The 12478-nt window shown below is 36.4% G+C and overlaps 1 protein-coding gene and 1 long non-coding RNA gene across 4 annotated transcripts in view; one reads left to right on the top strand and one right to left on the bottom strand.

The window, feature by feature from the left end:
• Positions 1–12478, top strand: part of LOC106873486 (putative uncharacterized protein DDB_G0284695) — a 122612-nt gene that overhangs the window by 104267 nt on the left and 5867 nt on the right. The gene's annotated exons all lie outside the window — the stretch shown is intronic.
• The window catches only part of LOC106873487 (uncharacterized), an 80392-nt gene continuing 71249 nt past the window's right edge, over positions 3336–12478 (bottom strand). The window contains exon 3 of the long non-coding RNA XR_008263442.1: positions 3336–4315. This is a non-coding gene — a long non-coding RNA (uncharacterized LOC106873487). The remainder of the gene's footprint in view (positions 4316–12478) is intronic.

Here is a 12478-nt window from a genome sequence, read left to right on the forward strand (position 1 = left end):
GGGAGGGAGCACAGCAGATTGACCAAAAACCAGTATGTTGTAGTTGTAGGTGGTGGTAGTGGTTAGTTACACAAAATTATTAGGGTACTATTGAATATCCCATTATCAAAAAGTGATTCAAAAGAGGACTACATGGATGTAGTTTCTGCATTATCTTTCACAGCCTCTCTGGAGCATTCTGTTTTCCATGGTTTGGTCTTGAAGAAAGGGCTGTGCTTATGACCTTTACCAAGCCTCCAAGACTAAGACAAGTGAGAGTGATGCCATTTATGTTTACCTAAACTATTGCACATCAACAACTGCAGCTAAAGAACATGCTCTGAGAATTCTAGAATGCTGACATTGTAAGAAGGAAGACTGAATATAGTAATATACATGGCTTGGTGGGGGTGGGCATAATATGGGTGATGGGTGGAGGAGAAATGAATGATTTGGAAGTTCCTGAGGGGAGATAGCATTAGGCCAGCCAACATTAAGAAGCAGAGGCCAGTGCAGTAGCATCAGGGGGGAAAAATGCAGAGAGAGAGAGGATACAGCATGTCTGGGTCAGAGGCTGGAATGAGTTTTTGAGCAACTTAGTGTCAATTAGTCAAATGATTCCTTTCTTTAGATGCAATCTAAGATGTCAGTCTGTAGTAGCAGAAGCATTCCAGATACAGGAGCAATAGTCTATTTGGAGTCTCACCGGAGTTTGTAGATGAGGAGTTGGTGGTGGTGGTGGTGGTGGATTGGAATTATTTTCAGTCTCTTAAAAAGTCTAATTTTTTAAAGGTAGTCTTATCTGTGTTAAGGATGCATGTTTGCTAAACAAGATCACTTAGACTGTCTTGTCATACGAATCTCTTGTCAGGACTACCAAGATCCTAGATTTTCATTTCATGAAACAGTGGTGTTTTCCTGTCAGGTCACACTGTCATGTGATAAACTGTGTTTTTTTAGCCGTATCATCACTAATTTGTGACAAATTACACCACACTGCATTTGGACTAGACTATTTGAAAATTGTCTTGGGCAATGAAGTACACTGTGCACATTGACAGAATATCACACAATTAGTAACCTTCTGACTGTTTGTCTTGTCCCTCAAGAACCCATTATTTTACTTTTACTGTTACTTATTGTTTTAAACTCTGAGGAATATTAAGCATAATCTTGCTTGGAAACAGGTAAAGGTTGGCAACAAGATGGGCTTCCAACCATAGTAAATCTGCTGCATTAAATTCCATCTGACCCATGCAAACAGGAAAACTGGGCATTAAAATGATGACTAATATAATATGACCTCAGAACACTAAAACAGTAAATTGTACACCTGGTGATATCTAAAGCATCCAAGAAATATGTAGATTGCTACTAAAGGTTGAGATATTTTTGCAGAATTATCTCTTAGCTTGCTCCTTGGCAAGTCATATAGATTCATAGGAACAGTTTTCTGGTTTCTGTAGCATATATATTTCCCAATTGGATGGGACACTGATCCATCACAGAAATACTCATTTTTGCTAGCTAAGGGAATTGGAGCAACATGAAATGAAGTGTTTTGCTCAAGAACAAAACACATTACCCAGTCCAGTAATTGAAACTATAATCTTACAATGAGTCTAGTACCCTAACCACTAAGCTACAAGCCTCCACTCTCATGGCTGACCCTTCAATAATTCCTGTTTTTTGTTTCACTTCTCTCACAATTGAGATGTTGATATTTGGTTACCATTCTAGACATATTTACAAAATATCAAAGCTCCCTTTTATATCAATCATGTTTTCTTTTCCAACAAACTTGCAGAATAAAAACAGAATGGTTCTTAGCTTACCAGTCTGAAGGAAGAGAAAAAGAAAGAAAAAAAAACCAACAAGGAAATAAGTAGTCATATTTCTGTACCATTATTTGTGATTGAATTTGATTCGCCTTTTCTTGTATTCTATCTTTTATAAACTATAGCAAAATATAACATTACAGGGGATTGTACGTAAACAACTCTAATATCATATTATTCAACTGTATTGTAGTTAACCCTTTTGATTCCAATATGTCTGAGACTGCAAGGCAGTGAGCTGGCAGAAACATTAGCACACTGGGTGAAATGCTTAGTGGTATTTCACTTGTCTTTACATTCTGAGTTCAAATTCCACCAAAATCAACTTTGCCTTTCATTCTTTCAGAGTTGATTAATTAAGTACTAGTTGCCTACTGGAGTCAATCTAATTGACTGGCCCCTTCCCCCAAAATTTCAGGCTTTGTGCCTAGAGTGGAAAAGAATATGTCTGAGACTGCCTTTGGTTCTATGTTACAAACTTCATGCTTTAAAGTGACCTAAATTAAAATCTTCCATGGAAATTTTACATTAATTTGTTCCAAATACCAGTTTAATAATGGCAAAGTTACTTGACTAAATTTTTCATTCTTTTCGAAATTGAATTAAAGATGGAATATTTCAACAGAAATATGGTTACAGAAGGATTACGTTCCTGTAGGAAAGTGACATATCTTAAGTTGGTTAATGTTTTAGTGTTCAAGTCAAAGCAACTACAGTTGGTGGGTCTGTGGTAAGGGACAGTGTCATGACCTTTAAAGACATTCCATAATTGATGAGTTAAATGTTTCACTTGAATTGTTGGAATTCAACACCTGCAGGAAAAACATGAGGGCAAGCTGGTGAATCCAGAGGTTCAACATTCTGGGGAGAGTAAACTGGAAGGTTAGACTCAACATGGGTAATGGGAGGAAGAGTGGGAGAAGTAGGAAGAGGAGATGAGTCTGGAATGCTTTGAGTTGAGATGACATGAGACCAGCCAGCTCCTTATTTCTCTTAGCTATGATGTTATACAACAAAGTTTGTTAAAACTGGTGATTGCTTCCTTTCCTCTTAAATGGCTGTTTTCTTCCATTTCTTTTTATGTCCTATCTATCCAAGGACTATGTTTACATTTAATGCATAGAAATGTAGTCATTGAAAAACATTTTGACTCCATTCCTTTTATTTATTTTTTCTTACATTTTTGCTGCTAATGATTTTCACTCATGAATCCAGATCTTATTGTCCTGTTATGTAGGTCGTGATATGCCAGTAACAGTACTCAAAGTAAATAGTACTTTAACAAATTGATGCCAAATGTTTTTATATGTATGTATGCACACACACGTGTGTGTGTATGTATGTGTGTGTGTATAAAATACCTAGCTCTACCCTAACAATTTGACACTGAGCTTCCTTCGCACCCACCAGTATTTGCTTTTGTCATTTTAGGAGGCAATTACTAGCATTATTTTACCCATTACTAATTCAAGTTAATGTGTTTATTATGATAATTACTAATATGGATGGACATATTTATGAATTCTTGTCGCAGCTACATAAAAGATACACTTTGACTAAAAAACAAATATTTTGTTAAGCTTTGTTTGAGATACAGTGTTTAACAAAGGGAAATAAAATACCAACCAGCAAAGATTGTGATAATATTATCTTTTTAAGTCCACAATGTTTTATCAGTATTTGTAGTCAGATTGAACCTTTATAAATTCCTTTCTTTTATATACTTGTCTGACAAGTGTATAAGTCATTTGATCCAAGATGAATATCAATTTGCCACTATAATACTGTGAATCAACTGTTTTGGTTTCAACACAATCTAAGTTGTTATATTATTCACTTTTGGTTCATTATTTTTTCAGCTGTATATGTTGTGTGTATCAGTCATTCATCATACATTTACAATCTGCTCAGTTATACTTTATAATGAAGTAAATAATAGTTTCTTTTCATTATGTGAAAGGTTATATACACAAGATGAGGAGGAAAATGCATAGTTTTGATGTTTATCCTGATCGCAGATATATCAGTGGTGTTTGTGAAAAACAAAAATGATTTCAATCAAAAATTGAAAGCATTTTCTTCTGTGTATCAGTTTTAATTGATAGACATAGACAAGGCTGTATAGTTATGGCATTTACTTCTAAACCATGTAGTTTTGGATTCTGTCTCACTGTGATGTAGCTTAGGCCAGTGTCTTCTACTATAACCCTGAGCTGACCAAAGCCTTGTGATAAATGGAAACTGAAAGAAGCCCATCCATTGTGTGTACCTTTGTCTTGACATTATATGATAGTTGTAAGCAAGTATTAACATCATATGAGTGTTGTTCATTTCCAGACATTAAAAAAAAACATGTCTGGCCATGGGGAAGTATTTTCTTGCTCAGAAATAGATGATCGTTGGCAACAGGAAAAGAATCCAGCCATAGAAAACCTGCCTCAACAAATTCCATCTGACCCATGCAAGTATGGAAGAGTGGATGTTAAATGATGATGATCCTGAAAAGATAAAAAGCAAAGATCACATTTGTCATTGATGGAACTTGAAACCAAAATATTCTAACTAAATATTGTGTGCAATTTTGTATTAAGAGGTCACTTTTTATCTTGTTTTGCTGAGGACTGGAGAACCTCTCTAATGCTGGTGCTATGATAACAGTCCTGAAAAAAGCTGAACATTATTAAAAGATAGTTTTAAAAATTAAAATAGACAATTGCTAGTAACTGAGGTTTATTATGTCTGTAGAATATAAGGTTCTACCATTTTGGAGGAATCTCTGCCTCTAAAGTCTACTTGATATGACTAAAATTGTAAACTTTCATCTTTTAACTGCCTGTTGCATGTATTGACACAAAATGGAATTGCATATTTGACACTCATTCAAAACTTTGAATATTCATTGACTTCAAGTTAGGAATTTCTGTTGAAGTAATACACATGTATTACTCTACTTGGAGCTGCTCTTTCGTAGATTGCAAATTTATTAGTTGAAATTAAAATGCTGACTGAAGGAATAATTTTTGTATTTTATAACATAGATGTACCTCAATTTCAGCAGCTTGTATTCAGTGGTGGTGGTGGTGGCGGGGTGGGGAGGACGTTAGTGCATTAAAGCTTATAAGTAGCCCAATTTCATATATAAGACTTTTGAGACTTGTGTGCCATTAATTATAGTATATATTCAAAATCCTAATGGTGCCCTAAACATCTTTACTCAACAAAAATGGTGATAAAACCCCCATTTATTGGTTGACTACACTTTTACAAGCTACAACAACAGATGTATTTCTTATTCTGCTCATTAGCAATGTTTTAAACCAAATTCAGGCACATCATTTCAGTACTGTTGACCTTTGTTTGGCACATTATCAAGTGCTCTTGCTTATACAGAAGCAACATTTTAAGCAAAAGCAGAATTATTCCAATTTGCAAAATTGCTGTTTGAAACTGCAAATGGAGAACTGATATTTTTGCAGAGTAACAAGAGCAAATGGTAAAGTTGCATACTGAGGTTGATCAAATCAACTGGCTCTCTCTCCATAAATTTTGGGCCTTGTGCCTAGAGTAGAAAAGTATATTTCAGCCATTTCCCTCGTCCCAGTTTCTATGCTACAATGTATATAGACAGCAATATTTATATACAAACCTCTTTGAAGTTCCACTAATGAAGGCACCACATGACTATAAACCTCTATAAGCATCTCACACACACACACACACACACACACACACACACACACACACACACACACACACACACATATATATTTCAAATCTATTCATGTTGTAGCTAATGGCAGTTGTTGCTTGTTGCTTCTCAAGCCATGCCTGGCTCATAAGGGCCAGTTTTCTTAGATTCCCCACTTGGATGGGATGCCGGTCCATCACAGGTGAGCTGCTAGATGCAGGAGGAAAGAGTGAGAGGAAGTTGTGGCGAAAGAGTCAGCAGTAGTTTGCCCTTACCTTCTGCAGGGGCCGCATGGAGCTTAGGTGTTTCACTCATAAACACACACATTGCCCGGTCTGAGATTCGAACCAGCAATCCTTTGACTGTGAGTCCGCTGCTCTAACTACTAGGCCATGTGCCTCCACAAGTTTGGCAGTATATGATGTGAATTGATTCACAAGGCACCACATTAGATTTTGTAGTGCCAATGCCATCTTCACCAGACCAGTGTCTATATACATAAAAATAAACAATATTGACAACTGTTTTGCTCATCTTCGTTATGTTAATTAAAACATTTCTGTTAAGATGTTTAAAGCCATAATTTCCTCAGAAAACAACTCATGCCTGTTGTGTTCTTGTTTCCATATTCCTATTTCCTTCCTGCTTCATCCAAACTATAGCATCTGGTTTGATTTTGGCTTTGGAATTTTGACGACCTTGTTTATTTTAGTAACAACGTTATGACGGAAATAGTATGATTAGTATTCAGTGTTTTAGTTTTTGCTAAAAGTTAGGAAACTAGGTGAGTTTAAAGGATCACTTAGAAAATTGTGTGCAGTAATGTTTCTATTTCATGAAAAGTCTATCTAGGGACTTTCTCTACTTCTTTGACTGTCTGATTGTGCATGCACACACACACACACACACACACACACACACACACACTCTCGCTCTCTTACTCACTCTCTTTCTCTCTCACTCTCACTCTCTCTCTCACTCTCTCTCTCTTTCTCTCTCTCTCTTTCTCTCTCACTCTCTCTTTCTCTCACTCTCTCTTTCTCTTTCTCTTTTTCTCTCCAACTCTCACAGTCTCTTTCTCTCACTCTCTCTTTCTCTTTCTCTCCAACTCTCTTTCTCTCTCTCTCTTTTACTTTCTCTCTTTCTCTCCAACTCTCTCACACTCTCTTTCTCTCTCACTCTCTTTTATGGCAAAGAATCCAAACTAAATCGAAAACATCTATATATACAATGGCTTTCTTTCAGTTTCTGTCTACCAAATCCACTCACAAGGCTTGGGTCAGCCTGAAGCTATAGTAGAAGAAACTTACCCAAGGTGCCATGCAGTGGCACTGAATTTGGAACCATGTAGTTGGTAAGCAAGCTACTTACCACACAGCCACTCCCGAAAAAGTAAGGGTTAATGACAAGAAGGACATCAGGCTGTAAAACAATGCCACAGTATATTTATGTAACTCATGCTAGCATGGGAAATAGATGAACAATGAATGAACCGATAGATAGATGTCTTTGAAATGACACTGCTTGGGCATTAGCGACATTTATGCTCTACAGCATAGGTTCTCAAAGTGGGCGCTGGTGTCTAAGGGGGTAGTACAGGGGGTGACGGGCAGTAGAGAAAAAGGAAGCATTGGGAGGAAGGCAGTGGATTGAAGGACGCTATGAATTTATATTATTATAGTATTGTATACAAATTATATAATGTTAAATATCAAATGATTCAAAGTACATATAAATTAGTAAAATATAAAATATTTATTTAGACATAAAAATAGGGGTGGGGGTGCTGAGGGTATTATGTGGCCATAAGGTGGGCGGTGGCCCAAAAAGTTTGAGAACCTCTGTTCTACAGCTTAACGTGCAAAGACCAGTAGGTTAATGAGCTTTACTTCAAAACCAGGTAAGCTTTGGCATCAGGAAAGGAATCCATCCACAAAATACTGTCTCAAATATCTCTTCCAACCCATGTCATCATAGATGAAGAATATATAGAACCAATGATGATGGTGAATCTACCTACCCACCTTCTCTTAACTTCACAGTAACCACTGCCACTCTATAACAAATGTAATATTGAGTGATGCTAGTCTTCTTTATGACATGTTGATAAAACGGTTGTTTTTGTTTTGTTGCGTTTTGCTGGTTTGTCTTCTGTCTGCTTCCTACCAAACCAGCAAAGCAATGTAAACAATGATGCCACCATTCAATAGAAACAAACCTAATTCAAAAACTGGCAAACATTTCTTTCTTCAGAAAAGTAACATGGAATCTGGCAATGATTGCATTGTGAACGAGAGAGAGGTTGAGAGGTAAGTGTTGGTGTTGGTGAGATTAGTGTGTACGTGTTGCTGTAACTGTACATCAATGTCGTATATAAATAGTAACAAACAAACAAAACTGTGCAGCAACTAGTTAGATTCTTTCAATGTCATTCTCACCAATATTTCTGCGATTTAGAATTGTTTTTATACAAAGTCGCTACCTCACCTCTCCTCTCCCATTAAATTCTTGCTCCCCATACTCACTTTTTGCAAACACCTACCTGTAGACCTAATTCCTCTGTCCCCACTCACTTCTACTATCCTTCTAACTTGAGTGTCCACCTGGGCACTCATCACCAATATCATATCACTTTGAATCTCCTGCTGATCGTTCTCAATCTCTTTTCTAAACATGAGTAGCTGTGTTGCTCTTCTACAAGAATCTACTCTGCCTTCCCCCCACTCTACTTGAACCACTCATTTCCTAGAATAATGTTGACCTTGCTAATGCCAGTGACACGAAAAATACAGCCAGTACACACCGTAAAGTGATTGGTGTTAGGAAAGACATCCAGCTGTAGAAACCATGCCAAAGTAGACACTGGAGTATGCTGTAGTCCTTGGATCCATCTGATGTTCTTGAACCATTCAATCTATGCCACTGTGGAACATGGACATTAAATGATGTGCAAGCATGGCTGTGTGCACCATGTGATTTGGGGATCAATCAATGAGTCTGAATAATTGTGGGATTGTACACATCATGCTATATAAGCTTGTCTGACTATTATATCATCAGTAGCATGAAACTTATAGCAGCTTGCATTTAAATTCTGTGTATATTAAATATCTATTTCTAGCTGGATCAATAACAGAACACATTTTCTCACACACACAATATAAAAGCACAGGCATGGCTCTGCAGTTGAGAAGTTTGCTTCTCAACCACGTGGTTTCAAACTCAGTGCCTTTGTGTGACACCTTGGGCAAGTGTCATTTTACTACAGGCTTGGCTCACCCAAACCCTTGCGTGGATTTAATAGATGGGACCTACTATTTTGTGTGTGTGTATATGTGTTTCATGTTTTCTTGTTTTGACCTCACGTGATGATTGTAAACAAGTCTCACTGTCAGACGAGCAGTGTCATTCATTTCCAATCTTCTCACCAGAAATATTTTTCATTTCTGGTGATATGGACATATTACCTTGCTTGAAAACAGGTAGGTGAGTTTGTGAAAGGAAGGGCATCCGACTGTAGACAATCTGACTCAAATTCTCTCCTGCCCATGCAAACATAAGAGTGGACATCAAAATGTTGTTACACATCAAAAAAGACTATATATATATATATATATATATATCATCATCATCATCATCGTTTAACGTCCGCTTTCCATGCTAGCATGGGTTGGACGATTTGACTGAGGACTGGTGAAACCGGATGGCAACACCAGGCTCCAATCTAATTTGGCAGAGTTTCTACAGCTGGATGCCCTTCCTAACGCCAATATATATATAATGTAAATGTTTACCAACAATGGTTTGTTACCAACAGGTCTGGTGATGACAGATAAATTTCCTACAAAGCGATTTCTATTTAATAATACTCTATTTTGATACTGACATGGACTTAGGTATTCATAATCAAATGTATTGCTCCAACACGTCATTGATGTACTAGCAATGGACTTGAACCCAAAATTATGAGCTAACAGTTCACTAATATGTTTGTGTTCCCATTTATTTCAGTTCTACAGTGCATCATATAATGATGCTTGGTAATTAATGAACATAGTAAGGCCACTTGATATCATTTAGTTAATTTGCTTTATAATTTCAGATCTAAGAGAGAAAGATGTTAAATCACGGATGTAATCTGTGCTTTTCATTTTTTTTAAATGTATTTTATTTGTTATTGGTTTAATTTGAAGGAAATATCATAAATACTTACATAGCTCTAATGATTCCTAACTTTGGCAGAAAGCCATAAATTTGATTGAATCAACCTTCGTAATATCTGGTATTCGTTTCATTCATTGTGAATCTACAGAAGGCAAGACATGAACTTGCCATCCCAGCAAGTTTAGGTTTTGAAAGAGTTATTTAGTACAGAAGTTTGAAAATAAAGTTAAATAATTGTGATTGGAAAGTGAAGGAGAAAAGCAAAATCAAGTTCAGAAAAGCAACAAATATTTGTTTTTGTTTTTAGCATCTTTGATACAATAACCCCTGGGTATATTTACAAGTCGGATGTCACACTTCATTCATTGACCACCTCATATGAGTTAATTAATGCTGGGCATGTCTTCTATTATCTCTTTGGGCCAATCAAAGACTTATGATTGGTTCGGGTAAACAGAAACTGAAACATACGTATGTGTGTGTGTGTGTGTGTGTGTGTGTTAGTTTCTTGTTTTGACATTATGTGATAGTTGTAAACAAATGTTATCATCATACAAAACAGTGTCATTCATTTTTAATCATTTGTAAAAACACATTTGGCCATGAGGAAATATTACCTTGCTTGGAAACAAGTAAAGGTTTGCAGCAGGAAGGGTATCCAACTGTAGAAAAATCTCTCTCAACAAACTCTGTCTGACCCACGCATTCATGGAAAAGGGGTCATTAAATGCAACAAACTTTTGTTTTTTGCTTGTACAAATTTCAGACTTCATCTGAAGGATGAAGGTTTAAAGCACACCTAAATAGGATTAGAACCACAAGACATACTTCTTCTAATTCATTGCTGCCTTGTAGGAACTCAGGATTGTTTGTTTGCCTTTTTTTAATGTCAACTTTGCCTTTCGCCCTTTTCAAATAAAAAAAAATTTTTAAATACCAGTCTGAGGTGGTGAACTGTTTGAACTGTAAGAACATCGAATCAGATGCCTTGCTGTATTTGTTCGTCTGAGTTCCAATCCCACCATGGCCTACCTAGGTGGTAGACTGTATCAATTGGTTTAACGCCACCACCTCCAGGAATTCTGGGTACCTTTAGTAAAATTCACTCTGTTATAGGCATTTAAACCTGATCTCTGGTCTGACTGTACCCTCCCACCCCCTATCCCCCAATCTAGGAAGAGCTGTAAAGGATCATGTTCACTGCCTTCACTCCAGAGCAAAATATAAAAATATATCCCATTATGTTTCTGGGACTTGTAATATTATCCATGGATGACTTAGATGTAGGTCTGTCATGAGCCTTAGGGCTTGTAAAGTCAGAGTTTAATCTGGTTTCCTTGGCATATAAAAGACTGCAATGAATTGGTATCCCTTTCAGAGATGGGATGTTGTAATTCTTGAAGTTAACTTCCCAGGTCATTGCAGCGACTTATTTTCAGCTGAGTGGACTGCAGCAGCATAAAATGAAGTGTTTTGCTCAAGAACTCAATGCACCACCCAACCTGAAAATCAAAACCATGATCTTATTTATGATCAGGAATGTTACACTCTGACCCAGTTGTTCTTATCTAGGGTCCACATGACCCTTGTAGAGTCCATATAAGATTTTGTGGTTAAAAATTTTATGCAATAAATTGGTTTTATTTCTACAATACACAAAATATTTTAACATTTTAATACAATTCCTCATGATATTTAACTATAAAGATATAGTTTTTAAAAATCAAATGGCTATGAGGATCCACTCAAGTGAAATAGGAATCAAAATGGCCTATAAGCAAAATCCCTAAATATACATACGTGTTTACCATAAACAATTTAGTCTAGTTCTTTACCATCAGGCACCAAACTTGTTTGTCATGTGTTGTTATCTGTACAGAATTAAACACCTCAGTATTTTCTTGTAAATTCTGACTCATTCTGTAACTTGAGTAACATTACTTGAAGTAAAGAAATATGTAGAATAACTTTAACTAGGCAGGAATTATTTTCTTAAGAGAACCAAATATAAACCACTTTGCTGGTGTTACATTTCAGATGGATAGCTCTGATTCAGTTCTTTCCCAATGTGTTGGTTTATGTGTTGTGAGTGACTGTTATGTGTTGTGCGTTCTATATGTGTTACATGTTATTTACTGATGTATGTGTGTTGTTTATTTTTAACACAACTGCTTCACCAAAAACTGGGTCTTTGCATTTGTTTGTGCTACATTCCTGACAGCAGTTTCTATTAATTCTCCTTCATTTAACTCTAATTAGGCTACACTGACAAAATCTGGGGTTTTTTCCCATCCCCTCTAATGCTAGTAAATGAACCAATTGCAAGAAACAGGAGATACTCATACACATGCTTTCTTCTTTGTTCTATTTATTGTATTCTTTGATTCCTGTTATTGGGTTGTGACCATACTGGAGCATCACCTTCAAGGATTTTAGTCATATTGAACCCAATAATCACTTTAGTCTGGTACTTGTTTTATTGCTTCCCATTTGTTAAACTGTTAAGTTACAGAACACATGCACACACCTCAGTGCCATTTCCTCCATGAATGCAAGACCTATAACGCATGGCTAAGATATATAAAGGAATACAGGTAACAAATTAGAATGTTTCATTATTATGACACTGCTGGAGGGTACATATGTGCTATGGTGTACATATGAGCGTAGATGCAACATGTATGCAACTTCAATTGATTTTGCATGTTCTGGCTTAAGTACCAGGAGTTGCCCCTAGGTTTGCTCTCTTTCTCTCTCTGCACACACACACACACACATATATATATATATATATATATATATATATATA

The sequence above is a fragment of the Octopus bimaculoides genome, chromosome 2, assembly GCF_001194135.2.
Source record: "Octopus bimaculoides isolate UCB-OBI-ISO-001 chromosome 2, ASM119413v2, whole genome shotgun sequence".
NCBI lineage: Eukaryota > Metazoa > Mollusca > Cephalopoda > Octopoda > Octopodidae > Octopus > Octopus bimaculoides.